Source organism: Centroberyx affinis, unplaced genomic scaffold (assembly GCF_046629955.1).
Source record: "Centroberyx affinis isolate AG114_WGS23_722 - 3 ecotype Tasmania unplaced genomic scaffold, CSIRO-AGI_Caff_v1 ptg002030l_1, whole genome shotgun sequence".
In the NCBI taxonomy this organism is placed as follows: Eukaryota; Metazoa; Chordata; class Actinopteri; order Beryciformes; family Berycidae; genus Centroberyx; species Centroberyx affinis.
In genome coordinates this window covers 371,696-391,650 of record NW_027280367.1, presented here as the reverse complement: position 1 = coordinate 391,650, position 19,955 = coordinate 371,696, and positions in this window count along the sequence as shown.

The following is a 19,955-nucleotide window of genomic DNA, read 5'->3' as shown; positions in this document are numbered from 1 at the left end:
CATATCAACCCATACAAACACACACACGTGCACACACGGTGGACAGGTGGGCCACTGAGCAGAGGACAAACCCACTGGGACCTGACGCTGGTAGCTCCGTGCCACCACCCAACACATCAACCAGCCAATGAGGCAAAACTAAACACGCCCTGTCCACCAATCCCTGGACAGAGAGAGAGAGAGGGGGGGGGGGGGGGGGTGTAGTTACAGGGGTGAGGATAGGGCGCGGAGTCTGTGGGTTCCCTGCAAAAGGCCTCCCCTCCTCTCGGGGGAGGAAGGGACACCTGAGCACCCTGGGGGTTAAATTAAGCACATCAATATTTCACGTGTAAATGAAGCAGCACACTGCGGAGGCAGTAAGGCGAGAAGGATTGACCGGGCAGAGAGACCGGGCCCTATCACGTATCAGCGCCCCTGGAAAGAACAGGCACACTGATGAGACGCCCCGTGAAATACAGCAGGAGTGTGTGTGTGTGTGTGTGTGTGTGTGTGCATGCGTCTAGTACAAGAGTTTGTGTGTTTATGTGTGCATGTGCTTGTATGGGTCAATGTGAGTATGTCTATCAGAGGGTAGGTGTGTGCATCCTGCATGTATTCAACCTTGCCTAACATTGTGTGTGTGCGTGTGTGTGTGTGTGTGTATGTGTGTGTGCACGCACGCTCTGTGCATGTGTGTGGTGACACGGAGCCCTGTTTGTTGGTGTAGTTGTATTAGCAGGTTAGGGAAGTAGACTTGATGAGGTGAGCTGAGCCAGGAACAACATCAATATGGGGACGCTTCTAGCACTTTCTACCAAGCATGCGCACACACACACACACACACACACACACACACACACACACACACACAGTAGTAGCCATTGTAGAAGTCCATTAGCACAAGCCTATTCTTTGTGTAACAAGCACTGTAGTACAGAAAAGGGAGGTGGGACTTTTATGAAGGCTTCATCTTTGTGTACGCACATACATGTACACACACACAAACAAATACACATCAACATTCAAACATGCACTTCAGCACACACATACACACTACTCTACTTGGAGAGCTCTCTGTATTCCTTTGTCTCTTGTGTATAATGACTGCCTGGGCCTCACCTGGGGGGAACACAACAACTTTTTTCTTTCTTCATTACTGTATTTGATCTTATTCTTTAAAAGCCTCCCTTCCCCAGTCTTTATTTCCCTGTATTATTCATGCCGAAGAAGCAAAGACATCTACAGTAATTAGGTCGTATGGATTTAGCCATAATGTTTTTGCAGCCTCGCTGCTTATTATGGGCCTTGGAGGGTCATTCTCACCGTGTTGCGCTAATGATGACTGTAGAGGTGGTGGAGGGAGTGCTGCAGGAGGCTCGGCTGTTCTTGCTCCTAGCACTCTGCATCGAGTCTCCCCATCGTATCCCATCCCATCCCAACACAACCCAGCTAGCTCCCCTCTAAATCAGCCCCGCGCCTTTTCAATTACTGGGAGCAGCATGGGTCTCTCACTAACTCTCTTTCTCTCAACCTCTAATAGCCCCATCTCTCTTTTTTTTTTATCTCCCTCTCTCTCTGTCATTCTCTCCATCTTGTTTTCTCTCTCTTCTCTCTCTCTCTCTGTCTCTCTCTCTCTCTTTCCCCCTCATTACCTTGCTCTCTCTCCTCTGCCTGCCCCGTTTGTCTTACGGTGCATTTTCATTTTTATGGACTCCCATCACTCTTCTGTTTTTTATTTGATTTTTTTACCCAACTCCCTTTATGGTGCGTCAGTGTCACCGTCACCGTCTTTGGGCTTTTCCTCATCGGTGCCAGCCCCCCCACCCCCACCCCCCCTTCTATTTACCTAGAAGAATAGGCTCATCCATCTTTGATTGTTGTGAAATATTACGGCGGTGTCACGACAACCAAGCCTCCCCGAACCTCATGCAATATTCAGAGGCGATGATATAAGATTCCTGCTAATGAAAAAAACAGCAGGCAATACAAACAGCCCTTTAATAACAGCCTGGCAGAACAGCCTGCTCCCTATTGAGCTCTGGGACTGCACTCTGTCAACTGCTTGTGACCAGGGGCTGTAAGACCCATACATCAACACTGGGACCCTGGGGTGCAGGCACCAGCAGCACCCATGGTTCTCCGCCTGTGCCAGCACCTGGCTGCACCGTGAGACCCGCCAGTCTGCGCCGTGGGGCCCACCTGCACCACGGGGGTTATCTACATCACAGAGACCATTATGAGCATCGTAGGGACAATCTGTAGCACGGAGTTCACGTCCAGCTATGCTAAACCTCCCTTTGAAATGCATATATTGTATCGGGTATAGTAGGGATGGGAGACATTGTCAACATGATGCTGAGAGGGACAGTAAAGCTGTGCATATAGGGAGTTCTTTACACCTCCCCCGCTTGTGCTCTGGATACCCCTTGCCTTGCAATACACACACACATACACACACATATATGCAAACACGCACACATCTGAATGCAGAACAAATGCATACACATGCAGAAAACAAATACACCCACTCACTTGCATACAAACACACACACACACACACACATAACACACATGGGGAGGGGGGTGACTTAGTGGCAGTGGATTGCGTCAGCGTCAGCAGCTCTTCCAGGGGGATAAACCCCCGGGCTGAGAGAGAGAGAGAGAGAGAGAGAGAGAGAAAGAGGCAGAGAGAGAGAGAGAGAGGGGGGGAGGGAGAGAGAGAGAGAGAAATAGTGAAATACATCAATGCAGAGAGAGCGATACAGAAAGAGACAAGAAGGAGACGCAGAGAGAAGAACAAGAAGGAAGGAGGCAGCAAAGGGGGAGGGAGGACAAATGAGGCAGAGGGAGTGGAAGGAAGGAGGAGGGAGTAAAGAGGAGGAGGAGGAGAGAGAAAGTGCTGAGCTGGGATCCTCCTGCTAGGGATTTCCTCCCTCTGATGTATTTCCCCCTTTTTTTTTTTTTTTTTTTACCGCAACGTAATCTTTCCTGGTCGTCCGTGTACATTCCCTGCCAATACCCCAATGCTGCACACCGCCGCCATCACATCAAACACTGCTGCTTTAGACCTACTGAGCCTCGTCCTGCCCTGCCCTGTCCTGCCCTGACCGCATTTAAACTCACGGCCAACCGCTGCAGACTGGCACCAACCTGAGCACCGGAGAGAGGGATGAGGGGGAAAGAGAGGGAGATAAGGGCAAGAGAGGAGGGGGGGAGGGAGGGGGGGGAGGGAAAGGGGCCAGTCTTGCAGAGGCAATGCAGAGGCAATAGAATGCAAATGCAACATAATGCAGTGGTGTTGGTGAAGTGGAGGCATTGCAGATGGGACAGGGCAAGGACGTCCAAGAGAATACAGTTACGCCAAAGCCCCCACTGGGCCCTGAGTGATGGTGTTTGAAATGCACCCTAGACCTTGATGGACGTATGAATTATGTGTCGGAACGCAATGGAAATGCGTAAGAGTAGCCGCAGATGAAACTGAGAATGCCAAGAGCTTGATGTGTGGCACAGCATCTAATCTAGCTTCTGCCCCCTCCCTCCTGTACGCACCGGCACACATGCACACGCACGCACACACGCAGACACATGTACACATCATAGGTACACACTCATGGACACACAAACTCGTACACGCATGCCCACACTAATGTACAGACACACGCAGACACACACGTACCCCACTGTTCAATTATTCACAGTCAATATACGCAACGTCTGAACAAAACACAAACACAACAGCTCAGATGTACCTCGACACAAAAGAAGTCATTACTATGGATAGGCCGGGGCTTGAGTAATGTGGACACAGCAGCCCACATTGACGTAGTGCAGAATAATACAATTTTCAAAAGTAATCTTGTTTCAAGTCTTGTTAGACTGCGTACAGTCAGAGACTCACAACACCACTCCCTCTCCCCTCTGCTGCGAACAAGTCTGGAGAATGTTCCCTTAAATGTTAACGTCCTCCTTTTCTGATTTAATAATTCAATAAAGCTAAACTTAAAATGGTCTGTGCTCTCTCTGGGCTGCCAGGAACAATTCAATTAGCCAGACAACGTGTTGTGACAGCCGGATTTATGCTTAGCTCCCTTATTTGTACGTCTTGTTTGTGTAACCCCCCAGCCCCAACCACCTCTCTGTCTTTTTCTCTCTCCCTCTATCTCTCTCTCTGTCTGTTCTTCCTGCATTGACAGTATATTTGAGTGCCAAGCAAGCTGAGGCAACTAGCCGACTCAGAGTTTTTTTTGTCCTGCTGTGACGAGCCGGCGGTCACATTTTGTGCTGTGGAAAAAAAACCTGCTGTCAAGTGGTGGTTGGGAGAGGCAGAAAGAGCTACGGGGCTATGTGATGGGAATGGAGAGGTTCTCCGCACTTGTATAATATTCTATGTGAAAGGTGCTGACAGGCGACAGTGTTAGAAGGGCAGCACATTCATTCCCAGGATGGGTCAGTCAGCCAACCATCAGGGAAGGCTAATCCCGAACTGTGTTGAATGACAGAGGGCCGACTGTCAGCAAGTGACAAAGCCTTGCTCTCTCTCCGCACCACACTGAGGCTCCATCACACAGCAGCCCCGCCCTGTGTGGACATGTGTCACATATGAAGCCCCAGGCGTGAAGCAGCAGCACGAATTGAGCACAGGCAGGTTTGAGTATAGCCAAGACCTTACATGACCTTGTATGATAACCAATACTTGAGTTCCGAACCATGGTTCAAGTTGCAAATTGTCAATAGTACATATTATTTGTTGTATAGTTCATTATGCTAAGGATAAGGTAAATAGAGATAGGAAGAGAGGAAACAAGCCCAAATGGCCTGAAGATGTTGCTGCAATTCATTTGTATTTACTTGCATTTTCAGTCTGAATGTGACCCAATGTAAAACTTCACCATATATTGAGCGGCAAGAAGCGTCAGGTCAAAAAAAAGATTCTGATGCCACGCCTTCCTCCGTGAGTATATACACTGCCAGTCAAAAGTTTGGACACACCTGATTGAATGTACTATGTTTTTCATTATCTTTTTGTTCTAAAGGCCATTTTGTTCTAAGGTCTTATGCTTAAATGCTTGAAATTAATTTTTTAGACAAATATAAATATGTTGATGCCTATGTATGAATTTCTTTCCAAAGCCTTTGCCTTTCCATCAAGGCAAAAGGTGGCTACTCGGCTAGTTTTGATGTCTTTACTATTATTCTAAAATGTGAAAAATAGTAAAAATAAAGAAAAATCGTGTGTCCAAACTTTTCACTGGTGGTGTACAAAATAGATACAGTATATGTGAAAAACACTCAAAAGCTTGATTTCATTATCAAAATCAACTTAAAGGTGTCTCAAAAACAAATCGATCCAAGTCCGCAAATGTGATACGTGGGCCAAGCAAACCCAACAAACCCCATAAATAGCCTTGTATGGCACAACATTGTGGCCTTGGTTGTATGAAATACACGTGTGTCCGTACATGTGTGTGTGTGTGTGTGTGTGTGCGACCACAGAGACGAGGCTGATAAGCAGCAGTGTCCTCTCCGCTGCGTCCGCCCACACAGAGGCCTAGTCACCAGGTGGGCGGCTGGCAGTCCACTCTCATTGGCCAGCTGAGGCCGCCCAGCCACTGGAAACACAGATAAGATGGTTTTCCCAGCCAAAAGAAAATGATTTCCATCTCCTCATCTCCCCACACACACATCCCCGGCGCAGCGATGAGTAGGGGCTGATTCAGAACAAGAGAGAGAGAGAGAGAGAGAGAGAGCACATTACCTTGATATAAATAGTTATGCCATCATCCGCCTTTGATGAGTCTTTGCTGAGAATTTAAAGTGATGGTTAAGAATTTTAAGAAATGTATGTGATTCACCGTGAGCTGCGAGGCCTGTCAGCCCTTGACTCAGGCTTTGATTGTTTAGGCAAATGGAAGCAGAAGCTGTTAGCAGCTGTTAGTCAGTGGGGTTAGAGCAGATTCTCTGAAAGAAATCACATGAAGCACCATCAAAACAGTTTTCTAAAAGAGCCTTTGGTTGAACAGAAGCTGATTCTTAGAAACTGAACAACTCCTTTGAACACTTAGAGCATTAGTGATTCATTGCAAATGAGAGAGCACTCTTTCTCTATACTCGTATTCATAGAACTGCACATCCTCTAAATGGCTCTATACTATACAAAAATTACTGGATAAATCCTCAAATGCACTGTGAGAGCAGCCTACTGTCATTCCATGTGTCAAAAAGAGTGAAAGAATATATTCCATCCAATGACATAATCATAATCAAAAGGAGTAGTGGGTTGACTTTCCAGGTCAATGGTTCTCAATGTGGGGTCCGGGGACCACCAGGGGTCCTTGAGTGGGTTCCAGGGGGTCCCCAGTAAATTGATGAATTGTTAAACTTTTACAAGACGTTAACACAATTAGAGAATGTAGAAAAATGACAATTTTGATCATAATTTCACTGGCATCTCTCTACCTACAATGCAGATAGTCATAGAATTCTGGATAAAATCATATCTAACAATAAAAAATATTTGGGTTTGGGTCTTAAAAAATCTCATTAAATGGGGGTCTGTGGCCCTAATGTGTATCGTCCTCGATATGAACAAGGTTGAGAATTACTGCCATAGGTGACACCACACTCTGGATTGTGGATCAGGAATTTCACATTGGCCAAACAGTCATGGTGAAAACATCACTGTCCTACACTGCCTTGTGCTGAGCAGTCAGGAGGAGGCGACGACTGTTGATTTATGACTTCTTCTTCCCCTTCCTCTCTCTCCCTTTTCCTCTCTAATTACTGCCTGGCAAACTAATGAGGAGGATTCTCTCGTTAAATACAAACAGCAGCCTGGCCCTTAATTAGCAGCCTCTCTGGCTTGTTTTTTGAAAACACTGTGGCAGAGAGCAGAGCATCTAATAAAGGCCCAATCCTAGCTGACATTCAGACAAATAAAGGCCGCGCCAACGAATATGTAAATGGTGGGAGAAATCATCAAAGTGTGTGTGAGTGTGCATGTGCGTGTGTGAGACCTCCTCTTGCTCAATACTACATCACCACCGGCTGGAAAGGGAGAAGAACATTCTGTGAGGAAAGGAGGAACAACTTGCTTTGAAGGGAGAGAAACACGGGGAAAGAAGAGCTTCGGTGGAGAGAGGACTAAAGGAGCTGGTAACCAAGAAATAGAAAATGTGGAGAATGTTGAAAGAAAATGAGAAGGATGGGTCAGGTTGCTGCAGTGCTGCGTTGACCAGGATACAAGCAACCACCAAGAAAATCCTCTAGGTCACTGGAGCGCCTGGATCAAGGAAGAAAGAAGAAAGAAAGAAGGCGAAGACCATGATAACAAAAAAAATAGAAGTATCCTCGACAGCAAAGCAAACTAGGACCAGGATATTCAAACAAAAGTTCATATGTCATCTGCATATTTCAGTTGGAGACATCCCACCACATGTCCCACAATTCCTTGCTGGTGAGAGGCAGAGGTGAGCAAGAAAACATCCTTTATGTGTGGATTGTATATGGATTGTGTCATTGCGGCAGCGAGCTACATAGAGAGTTTTATATATTTAACAAGTGGCGGTAAGAAAGTTGCATATCGAGGATGTCTCCAACATGCAGCGTCTCTCCAATTTCTGTTTACATTTTGCAAAACTGATGCATCAACCTTTCCTGTGTGTTCTTTTTGCTACTCCCAGCTGAACGATTTTCATTCAAACAACAAAGCGGTGAAAAGAGAAACAAAGCGTGACACACTTGAATTAATGCTGTAGGCTGCTGGTTCCAGGTCACCACAGCGAGCTGTTTACATCCACAAACTTCATTAAAACCGGGATGTTTAAGTCAATGCAGCGAAAGCAGAAGGTGAGGAACAGAAGAGGAAGAAGAGGGTGCAAGTGGCAGAGACTCATCAAGAATTCATTAAATAATGGATTCTTATTGGATATATTCTCAGATTTTTGAGTTTTACTTGGGGATGGAAAATAAACTTTTCTAATTTTTTAACCCATGCCAACTGATATGCAATACTCTGACAGAGTTTTCTGTAGTAGTAAAGAAGCAATTGCACATCACTATGCCATTGTGTGTCTTGCACTTTGTTTTGCTTCCTTGTGTTTCATTTTGTTTGCACACTACATTGCATCATGTTGTTTTGTGATTGACTGTTAGATCTAGGTAGGCTCGCTCTCTGTGAAGTCCTTTGAGACATGCTTGTGATGAAGGGCTACATAAATGAACCTGACTTGACTTGACACACACACACACACACACACACACACACACACACACACACACACACACACACACACACACACACACACACACACACGACAGGCCATGGAAAAGCATCAAAGCATGCTGTATTTAAGTGCCCAAGGGAAACTAGAGAATAATGGAGCTGCTGTATTTAGTGTGTCAAGAGCCCAATCTAAGTGGACACAAGGCTGGCCCAGTGAAGCCAGTCGAGAGCTAATGGAAGGTCAAAGGCTAAGCATATATAATAACAGATGCATGGATTGTCGAACTCAAAATATATTTTTATTCTACATTCCTCTGGGTTATGGAGTGTTGCTTTGTGTTCCTGAGAGTACACCTCTCACTTTTCTCTCACTTCAACCAACCCGCAACCCTGCTCCCTCCCCGCACAGCTTGGCTGTTTGCTAAATGCCACTGAGCTGAGCGCAGAGCCTGGCGGATGGGGGGCGAATGAAAGAAATGCACTTCATCCACAGTTACCAAGGAGACCTGACTGGGACTTTAAAGCAAAGATGAAAACCTGAGACGCCTGCAGCGGCGCGCTGAAACTCGCCACCGCCGGCCGAGGCGTCTTCAGTTTCCGCCACAGCACCTCTTGTCAGATCTCCCCGATGAGGCCCAATGACAACGGCTCGGCGGCTCCACCCGCTGAATGACAAACGGCCGCGGGTCGATCGGTCGGGCCGGGGCGGCGGGCGGCGGCCTGCTGAAATCACAAAGGTAATAACTGAGGAAGCTGAATGGACTGCTAATGAGACACTGGATCCTAAATGATAACAGAGTGTTTATGAGAGGTTACCTGAGATGGCTGATTAATAATAGACAGGATATAGCCTGGTGAGTGCGGCCGGACCGGCGGTCAGAGCTCAGCTCCGGGCTGGAGCAGTGACAGGCCAACGTTTAGAGGCCCCCACTTAGCCTCAGGAGAGGGGCAACAAGTGAGAGGGGCAAACAAAGGCCACTGGGCACCGGGCCCTGGCCAGCAAGAGGCACCAGGCATGACCAGGGTCACTGACACAGAGCGGTGATGAGGTGGATAATGAGACCCAACAGTATACTGAGCCACAGACAGCATCATATCACAGCTGTCGGCAAATAAACAGTAATTTAGGCTATATTTCTTTATATTAAGGACTTCTGTTCTATTCTCAGCTATATAATAGGTAAATAATCACATTTGTAGTTCCAAATATATGTCCAACGCACTCCAACCAAGCTTTTAAAAAAGGAGGATTTGGTGTTTGACAGTAGAGGACAGTAGGTAAACATATTTGATCACATTTACACACATTTGTAATTATTCCAGTCCCAGGAGACTGCAGTGTGGCATCACCACTGATACCAACTATTTAGAGAGGTGATCTTTATCATAGAGGTGTTAAAATAGTGAAATTTATCCTTGGACACTGTGTTTGGCTGCCAAGGTTTGAATGGGGATGGTGATTTTGAAGTTGATATTGAGCTGATATATAATTGTGGTATAGTGATGAGTTTTTGCCTAGGTGTTAAGTTGGGTGGTTATGGGTAGCTAGAATTTTCGATTGATGCTACTGTTGGCCCTAGCTTGATGAAACATTGATGATGGCAGGTGTACTTAATAACCCCACCAGCAAATCCGGCACTCAACCCAGCTACAGAAGTGCTCACCAATATTATTATGCCATAATAAGACATAGTTACATCAGATGGTGTGCAGTTATAATCGCCTCAAAAGCAGAGCAAATCCATTTCTATAAAAAGCCTATTGGAATGATTTGGACTTGAAAATGATTGGATGATGGTGAATTCCATTAGTGGCTCCTCGCTCTCTCTTTCTCTCTCTCTCGCTGCATCTCCCTGTTTATACAGTCTCTCTCCCTCTCCCTCACTCTCTAAACCCAAGCCCATTAAAGGTGAGTCCATTTCACAATAAAAGCCCTATTTACAACCTTCCTCAGCCCCCTGCATTAGCTCACTGACAGATAAAGGGAACAGAGCGTTCTTCGGTCTATTCATTTCCGCTTTAAACATGCATGTGGATGGATGGATGGGTCGGGTGGAAGGGGCCATCCCGGCTCTCAGGGCGCTCTGTCTTTATGTATGTTCCAGTGCGCAGTCTGCAGGGCTTAACACGCACCCCGGGGCGTCGCTGAAGCTCAATGAAGCCAGCGCATAAAGACAGAGCAAGCGCGCAATGCAGAAAGTCCTTTTTTTCTCCCTCCCTCCCTCTCTCTCTCTCTCTCTCTCTCTTCTGCTTCCCCTTCTTCTGAGCATTACATAAGAATGGAAGATGCAGGCAGGAGGGCCGGTGCTGTTGCAGCCGGAGGTGAAAGTAGGCCTGCTAAGCCAAAGGGGTGTTAGGTGTGTGTGTTAGTGTGTGTATGCATGTGTGTGTGTGTGTGTGTGTGTGTGTGAGGGCCCGAGAACAGCCCAGCAGCGACAGGCAGGGCTGAGGCAAATGGAGCCACTGCTGGACAGGAATTTCTATTTACTTATTCATAAATAGAGTGCTTGAGGGCTGGTATTCAACACATTCCCATGAAGCGTGTTTGTCATGTTGGTGGAGCTGTGTATTTGTGTGTGTGTGTGTGTGTGTGTGTATGTGTCTGTATGTATGTATGTAGGCTACACATTTTTGAATGGGAAACAGGTATGATCTAGATCACACAATTAACAATGAACCCCGATGTCCATGTCTTCCCAATGTCTTCCTAATGTGTATAAACCTTAGTATTATTATTATCGGCATTATTTTCTTTCTTTATTTTTTCTTATATCTTTTGAATTAATAGTTTAATTAATAGATTGATTAAGCTGTCATGTTTGTAGCTTGACTGACTTTAAAGTTTAAAAAGAAAAAAAAAGAAATATATATATGTTTCCTTTCCCCTATCAGCCTATATGATAAAGACAGGACAGAGACCTAGACAGAGACGAGGAACACAGACAGATATGCAAACTGTATGCAGGACGTGACCTCTGCTCCTCTCAGAATGGGAGCTTCCCATCACTTCAGCACATTCTTGAATGACATCACTTCCCGCCGCTGTCCCAGACACCAAAAGCTGAACCTGTAATGAAACATTGATTCACCTCAGCAGGGCACAGAAAGCCTCTGGGCTGGGCCGCACCCCCCCCAGGCCCCCAGCAGCCTCTCTGGAACAACGCAAGGCTTTTACCAAAGACAAGAGGGCCTCATGAATATTCATGTTGCCAACCCTGCTGGAGACGCTGCAGAATTCGCTGAGATCAGCGCTGAGAAATCCCCATTGTGTGAAAACACACAAGTACACTCGTGCTGTACAGTATGCAGGCGCGGTGCTCTCTCTCTGACAACCCACCCGCCCACACACATCCAAATGTCGAAACACACACACGGACAAACACACATACACTCAAACCCACCCACATGCTTTCACGTTCACACAGTCTGGCTGGTGAATGTTATGGACCACATCTTCACTTTCCCTTCATGGGGTCCACTGGTGTACACAACCTGATCACTCACGTCCATCCTAAACATCCTAATCTAACATCTATCTATCTGTCTATCTATCTATCTATCTAACATCATCCGAGCCATTGTACGTCAGCTATCATTGGCAGTGTGCGTCTCCGGTTGATGTTTATTGTGACATTAGTTCTATTTCTAGTTTCTAGTTCTATCTATTTGTGATGAATCAATTTGTTTCCACATTCGGACAGCTCTTCCTCTTGTTCTTTTACATTAACATTATCAGGCTATCAACCACATATAATAGAATTGTAATGATGGTGACCTGTGCACAACTTAATAAATTGATTTGAGAAGGCATAGCAGCACTTTTGTAATTTGGCGTACACTGTGTTCTCACTTGGGCTTGTGAGTCAGTGCTTCTCATCATGTCCTCAAACGGCTTCAAACCACGTGTGCAACACCTGCCTCTCAGCTCTGCAGCAATGGGACAGTGAGTAACTACAGTGCGACGTAGTAGCTTGCAGCTATAGCAGCTTAGACAGTATAGCAGCAGACTCTTGATCATAAATCAAGATGACAACCAATCTGATGTCAGCTTTGGAGTGTTGTGACGAGGCCAAGCCCATGGGTGCAGGCATTGACAAGCACCCTCAGAGTGCTGCTGTACCCCGTGATCCTCTGGCGGCACTGCTCAGCTCACAGCTTCAATGTTCATTTGATATGGCATTATCAGTGAAATGTGGGTGATGTGGAGTGCAGAATACACAGCAGCATATTTGGAATTTAATGCATTGTGTTTAGACTTCTTTTACACCAGACTAATTGGTGCGTCTTAAAGGTCCTCACGATCTCAGCTAGCATAGCTCAGATGACAGAACATATTAATTGGATATGGAAGATTTAAAATAATAAGCTGTGACATTTTCATTTACATTTTGCTACTCTTTATCACTGATTGATATAATAGCGATTCAAACTATATCCAATTCATGAAAGCTTTTACATTTGCTGTTCTAAACACCCGGTGTCTGGTAGGTTTTTCCGGGACCAGTAACAACAGTTTGTTTGGAATAAATAAAATCAGAACTGGGTAGTTAGCATGAGCAGCGATAGCCACCATGGCTGAACTAACAGAGAAAAGAGTGCCAACTACAGAAACTCAAACTCCATCAACAGAAAATCCAAGGAGATGTCACAGTACTGATGACACTGTTTGATTGACAGGTGATCTAAGTGCAGTGCAGAAAGACCACAGCAATGACTGCATAGCACCAAAGATGTTGCCAAAATAAAAAAAACAAAAACAAACAAGGAACTTGCACATTACCACTTTGACTATGATAGTGGAAATGCTATCTTAAGGATGAGTTTCATTAACATAGAAGAAACCAGAAATAATACATGAAAAGATTGGTCATCAGTGCACTAAAATGAGGCCAATTGGGGACAACGCCAATGAAATACAGACAAACGTGGTGGATTATGATGTGGGCAGTGCGATCCTGAGCCAGTGCACTCCTTCGCCTTGACTCTGGTCTGCATATCTGTAGACAATGAATGCAATTTACTGCAGCACATTCCAATGGCGTTATGACAAATGCTAGCTGTCTGGATATATTTCCGCTGAAGGCTTTTTGATTAAACCTAGTCCTAGTCTGAATCATTTCTCTCAGGGGAGAACTGCATTGTAATGAGCATTTTAGTCTTGGGCCGGCTTTACTCCAGGTCTGTGAAACCCCAAGAGTTCTGCTGGCACTCCAGAGGAGGAAAAATATGAAATGCTGTGGACTAACAACAACAGCTACGATGCATAATGCACATGCATGCACAAATATTTTATGATGCTACTGGCTGAATATAATGTTATCTACTTTTTTACATTTAGTTTTACAATATTAGGCATTTAGGAAGTTGTAATATTATGGGCTGCTAAACACCTCAATGAAAACCAAGGTGGACAAGCACTTTCTTTTCAGTAGCACTGTTTCCTTTCAATTTACACACAGATCTCTCAAAAAAACAAAAAAACAAGCAAGGGGTCACACACATTTGTCATACTGTCACTGCTCTGTATCATAAATTCCAGTGGTAGCGCTTTGTCAAATTTGGAACAAGACTTGGATATTTCAAATTGTTAAAATCTCGACATCAAAACTCTCTGCACTTTTAAAATTGTTTCTTCCTTCTCTCCCGTCATTCCAGGCACTCTCTAGGGTGAAGTATCTAATAAAGAAAAATACTTTTAATAACCTTCAGGAATAAACAATAAAAACTCTATGAGCAACTGTTCTTTATCATAACTGTCCTTTGCCAAGTCATAAAACCTAAGTCAGGAAGGGAAAAATAAGTGTCTTGTAAGTTCTGGCTTTGGCTGTAGCAACTTGTCAGATAAAACACTAAAACCTCTGTAATTGCCAACCTCACAGATATCACAGTTCAGCTGAATGTTGCTCCTCTTGGGAAGGGAAATGTGCATCATCACTAGCACTGGTAAGGGATTTAGAGCCCAACCACTTAACGCTTAATTTATAAACTAAAAATATGGAGAGGGATTGGGATTGAGGAGCAAGAGAGAGCAAGAAAGAATGTGTGTGTGTGTGTGTGTGTGTGTGAGAGAGAGACAGAGAGAGAGAGAGAGAGAGAGAGAAAACATACAGTATGGAGAAAGTGATGTAACATTAAAGAGGCAGTTTGAGAAGAAAGAGAGAGCGAGAGAGAGAGAGAGAGAGAGAGAGAGAGAGAGAGAGAGAGAGAGAGAGAGACTAAGCCTTTTACCACGCTTTGCATTGCAGTGTCATCCCCTGACAGTCGGGTCTAAGATTCCCGCCTGCTTCCCTCCCTGCACTCAGCGCCACAGCACTTCCCCCTCTTAAACTCTCCCTCCAGTTTAAGGGAATTAAGGACGCTTCAATTCCTCTCAATGGAGCCGGCATGAGCCTCAAACATCAGTCTCTCTTTTTTTCTAGAATATTCCTGGAAAGAAGCAGTTAAGCATATGTCCGAATATCTGATTTATAATGTTCTGGTGTGACACAGTAATAAAAAATACTAATAAACTTTATTTATGTAGCACTTATTTAAAAGCAGAGTAACAAAGTGCTTTACAAGAAGGAATATAAAACACGAATGATGAAATACATAATGAGGAGATAAAAGTAAGAAGCACGAACAAGAGAAAACACATTTAAAGAAGAATAAATAAAATAAAAGCAGATAAAAGAAAGCATAAGAAACAACACAAGATTAAAAGTGGCCAGGATCAAAAGCAATTGCATAAAAGCAAGTCTGTCAAAGAGTGTTTTAATACTGGCTTATCGCCCAAGTTCCTAAGGCTCTTTACAGTTTAGGAGCATTGATGGCAAAGGCACAATCACGTTTATTCTTGATTTTAGACTTGTGTTATTTTATGTGAATATGCATGAGTGGGTACAGAGCGTCCACACTTCTCAAAGACACACAGCACACGGCACAACTTCACATCAAGTGGACACAGAATGAAAAACACCTGGAGGTATCTCAGATTCAGTGACTGTATTTATGAATGAGAGAGAGAGAGAGAGAGAGAGAAAGGAGTGCATTAAGCGAAATCATCCTGACCCGTTAAAGTAAAGTGTTGGGTAAAAGCAGCCCAAGGCAGCAATCTTTTCTGGATATGGTTCTTTGGAAATGCTGGTTACGTTTTCTTCCCCCCTTCTCTCTCTCTCTTTCTCACATCCCAGTGACCTCTGCTGCCTATCAAAAGCCCTGTGTGTGTGTGAGTGAGTGTGTGTGTGTGTGTGTGTGTGTGTGTGTCCCTCACAGAGTCAAGTATGCCACTGTGACATGTGGGAGTCTGATTATCTGTACCCAGGATGTCTGGCTCTCTAGGTTTGAAGTGCCAAGCTAATTAGCTTTTGCGGCCGTGTCTGTGTGTGTGTGCATGCACATACACATATCCTTATACATACAAAAAAAAGTGTGTTTACATGTGTTCACAAGCATGTGTGTTTGTGTGAATGCTTATTTGTGTCTGTGAGCATGTGTGGGTGTGTGCATGTGCGCGTGCACGTGTGTCCACACACACTCAAGAGGCCAAGCAGGTCACCGAACAGTAAAGCACCTAGGCCCGATAAGCACAGAACAATCTCATTAAGGCTGGCCTATCTCCAGCCTCCCCATTCCCTTTTTTCTGTATCCAAACACTGGAAAAAAACAACAAGCGTTGGAACTTGTCAAAGGGCGCCACCGAAGGTTTTTTTTCATGCCTGAAAATGAGCGGGGAATTCCTCTGAGGAGATATTTTCACAAACCCAGAAGATGAAACAGAGAGAAACAGAGTACCTGTCGGCACGATGTGCTCTGTCAGCATCCTGTCAACAGCGCACAGCCAATTAGGACTGCAGCCAAATGGCTGGGTGAGCTTTCCGTTTCTCACTTCACTGATTCTGCGTCCAGCACACACTCACACACACACACACACACACACACACACACACACACACACACACACACACACACACTTACACACCCAGATATGCACTGAGTTATACACACACACAGTAAACAAGCCCGACACGTTCAAATATCGAAACACGCACATATGTGCATGCGTTCACACACACACACACACACACACAAACGCACACGCACGCACACACACACACACACACACACACACACATACAGTAAACAAGCACAACCTGCATCCCAAAAAGAGAGGAAGCCCATATCTAAATTCTGATGCAGGACAATTGCCCTGACCAGCAAAGCCTCTGTAGTCTCTTATCCAGTGGCTGATGCCAGTTGGCCATTTGACTACATTTCCATATTGAGACTGGTCTGGGCGTGTGCAGCTAAGCCTGCTAGGGTGGTGAGGGGTGTGTGTGTGTGTGTGTGCATGTCTTTGGGAGGGATGATGGTCAACTTGATACCTTCTCTGTAAAACCATAGCTACAGTGTTGCCACTGGTCTGGTAGCCCAACACATACACACACACACACACATGCAGTCATCCTTACTTAGGCACACTCACAGGCAATGCCCCTGTCTGCCACTACTATGCTACAGTGGCTCCCAGTGCTGCTTTCCATATCAGACCTGACATAATGAGGAGATACGGTATGGTGTCCGAGGACAATGGGTGTGGAGGTGGAGGGTGATACCGCCACCTCGTCTGGTCAGCTAAACACACCCGACACAGACTGTCCCGCAGGCCAGTCTGAGCTCGTCACGTTCAAACTAAGCTAAATCAAAAATGGTTACATCTTCAGAAACCAATGCTCACAATGCCTTTTCTCTCCATTTAAAGTTAGGGATAAGGCCTGCAGTGAGGTTAAGGTCCAGTTTAAGGTAAGGGCAAAGTTTTTAATCAAAGTGGTAGGCAAGGGGCAAAGGTCAGTGTTGCAGAGTTCCAGTCTTGGGCAAAAAGTAACGATAAACATTGTTTATACATGTATGTCTTCAGTGTCAGCTATCAAACAGGATGGTGATACTGATACATCTAGAACTGTAATCTGTTATTTTTCTTCACCAGGCATTTGACAATCTTCTCATTGGCTTGTTAGCTTGTAGCACTTATTGCACTGGTTTTAATGAGGAATAGTAACAATGCTGTGACATGACTTATGACATCAGAAGGAGAGCTGTACTGTATATTCCTCCCAATATCATCACAGTTGCCTGGTGAATAAAATCGAACAGACAAACTGAAACATTAAGGACTCCCTTTAGGCCTCTCAGACTGTGAGAGGTCTCCACCATGCTTTTAGTGAGTTACTCCATAGATTTTCAAGAACTCCACTGAGGAATGCCAAAAAGATTAACATGATGCATGGTGAACAACACTCATCTTTGTCCATATTGCTGGTGCTACCTGATCTCACTGTGGTTTGCATTACATCATTTTTAATGACTTATAATTAGGTAAATAAATATTTAAATAGGTAAATAAATATTTTATCTCCTACCTCTCATGATTGGAGAAATTGATCAAATAAATACTTAAAGGACTACACCGACTTTTGAAATTGTCTCGTCAACTTACCTTTTACGTGTTACAATAGGAATAGCACTAAAATCATCTTGTGTCTCAGGTAGGTCTCATACAGTAGGTTAAGTGCCTGTAGGCAGCTAGCATTGTCTAATGTAAGAAGATAGACCTGTTAGTAATCCAGAGTTGTTGTTTTGCTTTTTCTCTGCCAATCCTCCAAGTTGGCAGGTAGCCTCTTGACCCACGGGCCAATTTCTCAGCATAGTCCTTTAAGATGTACAACTAAGGGAAGACTTTGACCTTTTGAACTTAAGCTGGACATTTTTTTTTCACCGGACACTTTGTCACATTGTTGGAGAAAAGTTACTCCATTTGTCCTCGAGTTTCCCTAAAAATGAACAGCTTATTAGCATTACTAGTGTTCTTTTTTTGAAACCAAAGATCACTGCTGGCTGCAAGCAGGAAAACCGGGCACATGGAACAAATGTGAGGAAAATGCATAAACTTTTATCGTACAATGTGGTGAACAGAATTGGCCAACTAAATTTCAAATTTTCAAGGTATTCCATTAGGTGTGGTTGTCTTTCCACTGCCCTGTCCCACTTGGAATTGCTCTGAAACCATGTCAGGCCGAGGGTTAAAGAAACTCTTTACTAATGCAAGTTGTACCCAACAGTTCCAGGAGGTTTTGTATTTTATGAGTAGAGTCTGGATTAACATGCCAACTCTGGTATTAAAATAAGTATATAAAATGTTACTGACACATTATCTAAACCTCAACGTTTCCACAATTATTGCAGTAAATTCAGTTTGTTTTCAGTGTGGAGGGAAAATGAAGCCTGTCTCCAGTGAAGCAGCAACTCAGTGCAAGAAGAGTCTAGACAGTATAGGATGAAGACACGGCTATACCCTGAATGCTAATGGCGAATTCTAGGGCACTGCCACAGTGCGATGGACACACCTAGAGAGGCGATACCAGGCTAATCTGGAGCACAGGTTGCCTCACTCTGCCACTAGGCCAAAAATAAATGACCCTACAGGCTGCAGCATTGTCCAAGAGAATCCTCCTCGCTCTCGGTTTGTTGGTCTGTGTCTCTACGTTTCCCTCTCTCTCTCTCTCTCTCTCTCTCTCTCCCCATCTATCCCGATGATGAGCAGCTTGCCTCGTGCTTTTGATGTTAACTTATGGATGTATGCATTTAGCATTCTCTTACACAATCAGCATCAAACGTATACGCCCACGCATCGGCCGGCACAAAGCACACACATGCATGCACAAAGAGATACACATACACAATCTCCCTCTCTCTCGCATACACACTGACACGCACACATACATTGCACAGAGGGGCAGGGATATAAGTAATTTAGAACAGTGTGACACTTTCACGGTCTAATTAGCCCCAGTGTTGCAGTAAACACGTCCCAATGACCCTCCAGTTCTGGTTACTCATAAAGTATAGATGGGGCTGAAGATGGCCCGGCCTCTCTCATCCGTCAGGACCTGACTCGTCACAGCAGCAGCTCCCCAGAACCATCCAGAACCCCAGGACAAGCTTCCAGATCCAACCAGCAGTGCAGTACGTCCTCTTCATCATCACAGATAAAATCAGAGACAAGAGGGCAAACAGGGGAAACCTTTTCCCTTTCTTGTGTTTGCGTGTTTGTGTGTGTTATGGAGGGGTAGCGAGCTATGGGAGAGAGTACGTCTCTTTCTGACCATATTCATACGTACACAAGTGTGCGTGTATGCGCATTCATGCGAATACGTGAAGAACAGACAGATTCAAAGACAGCTCAAGAGAGATGCTGCATGGTGTGTAGAGAGACAGACAACCCTGTTGCCTGCTGCTGCTGCCTTTGACGCGGTGATGGGGATTTTCCTCTTTCTCTCTCTCACTCTCTCCCTCTCTCTGTTGCGGTAGCAGACGTGGCCAGCGAGCTGTGATCAAACTGTGCCTTCATCCCTCCTCTCTCTCTCATCAGCTGGAAGGCTTCAGCAGCAGGGTGCCCCAGATACACAGACCACCTCCCTCCTCCCATCTAGCGCAGCGCTGCGGCCAGTCCACAGTGGAGCACTACTGACACCTGCTGGCCGGAAAACTGGTACTGCAACGTGTAGCTGCAAAGAGGCAGTGTTTGGTGGTTTGGAATTGAGGACTTTCAAATACTTCCTTTTCAAACACTTATGGTATCAGCCTCCTACAGCCATCTAGTACTCCAAATGAATTCAAACAAATTTAATGTATTTAAAAATACCATTTGACCCAGAGCTGGCTTTGGAGTTATACCTAAGGGAGAATTTTCCCCAATGGGCCAATGAATTCCTTTGAA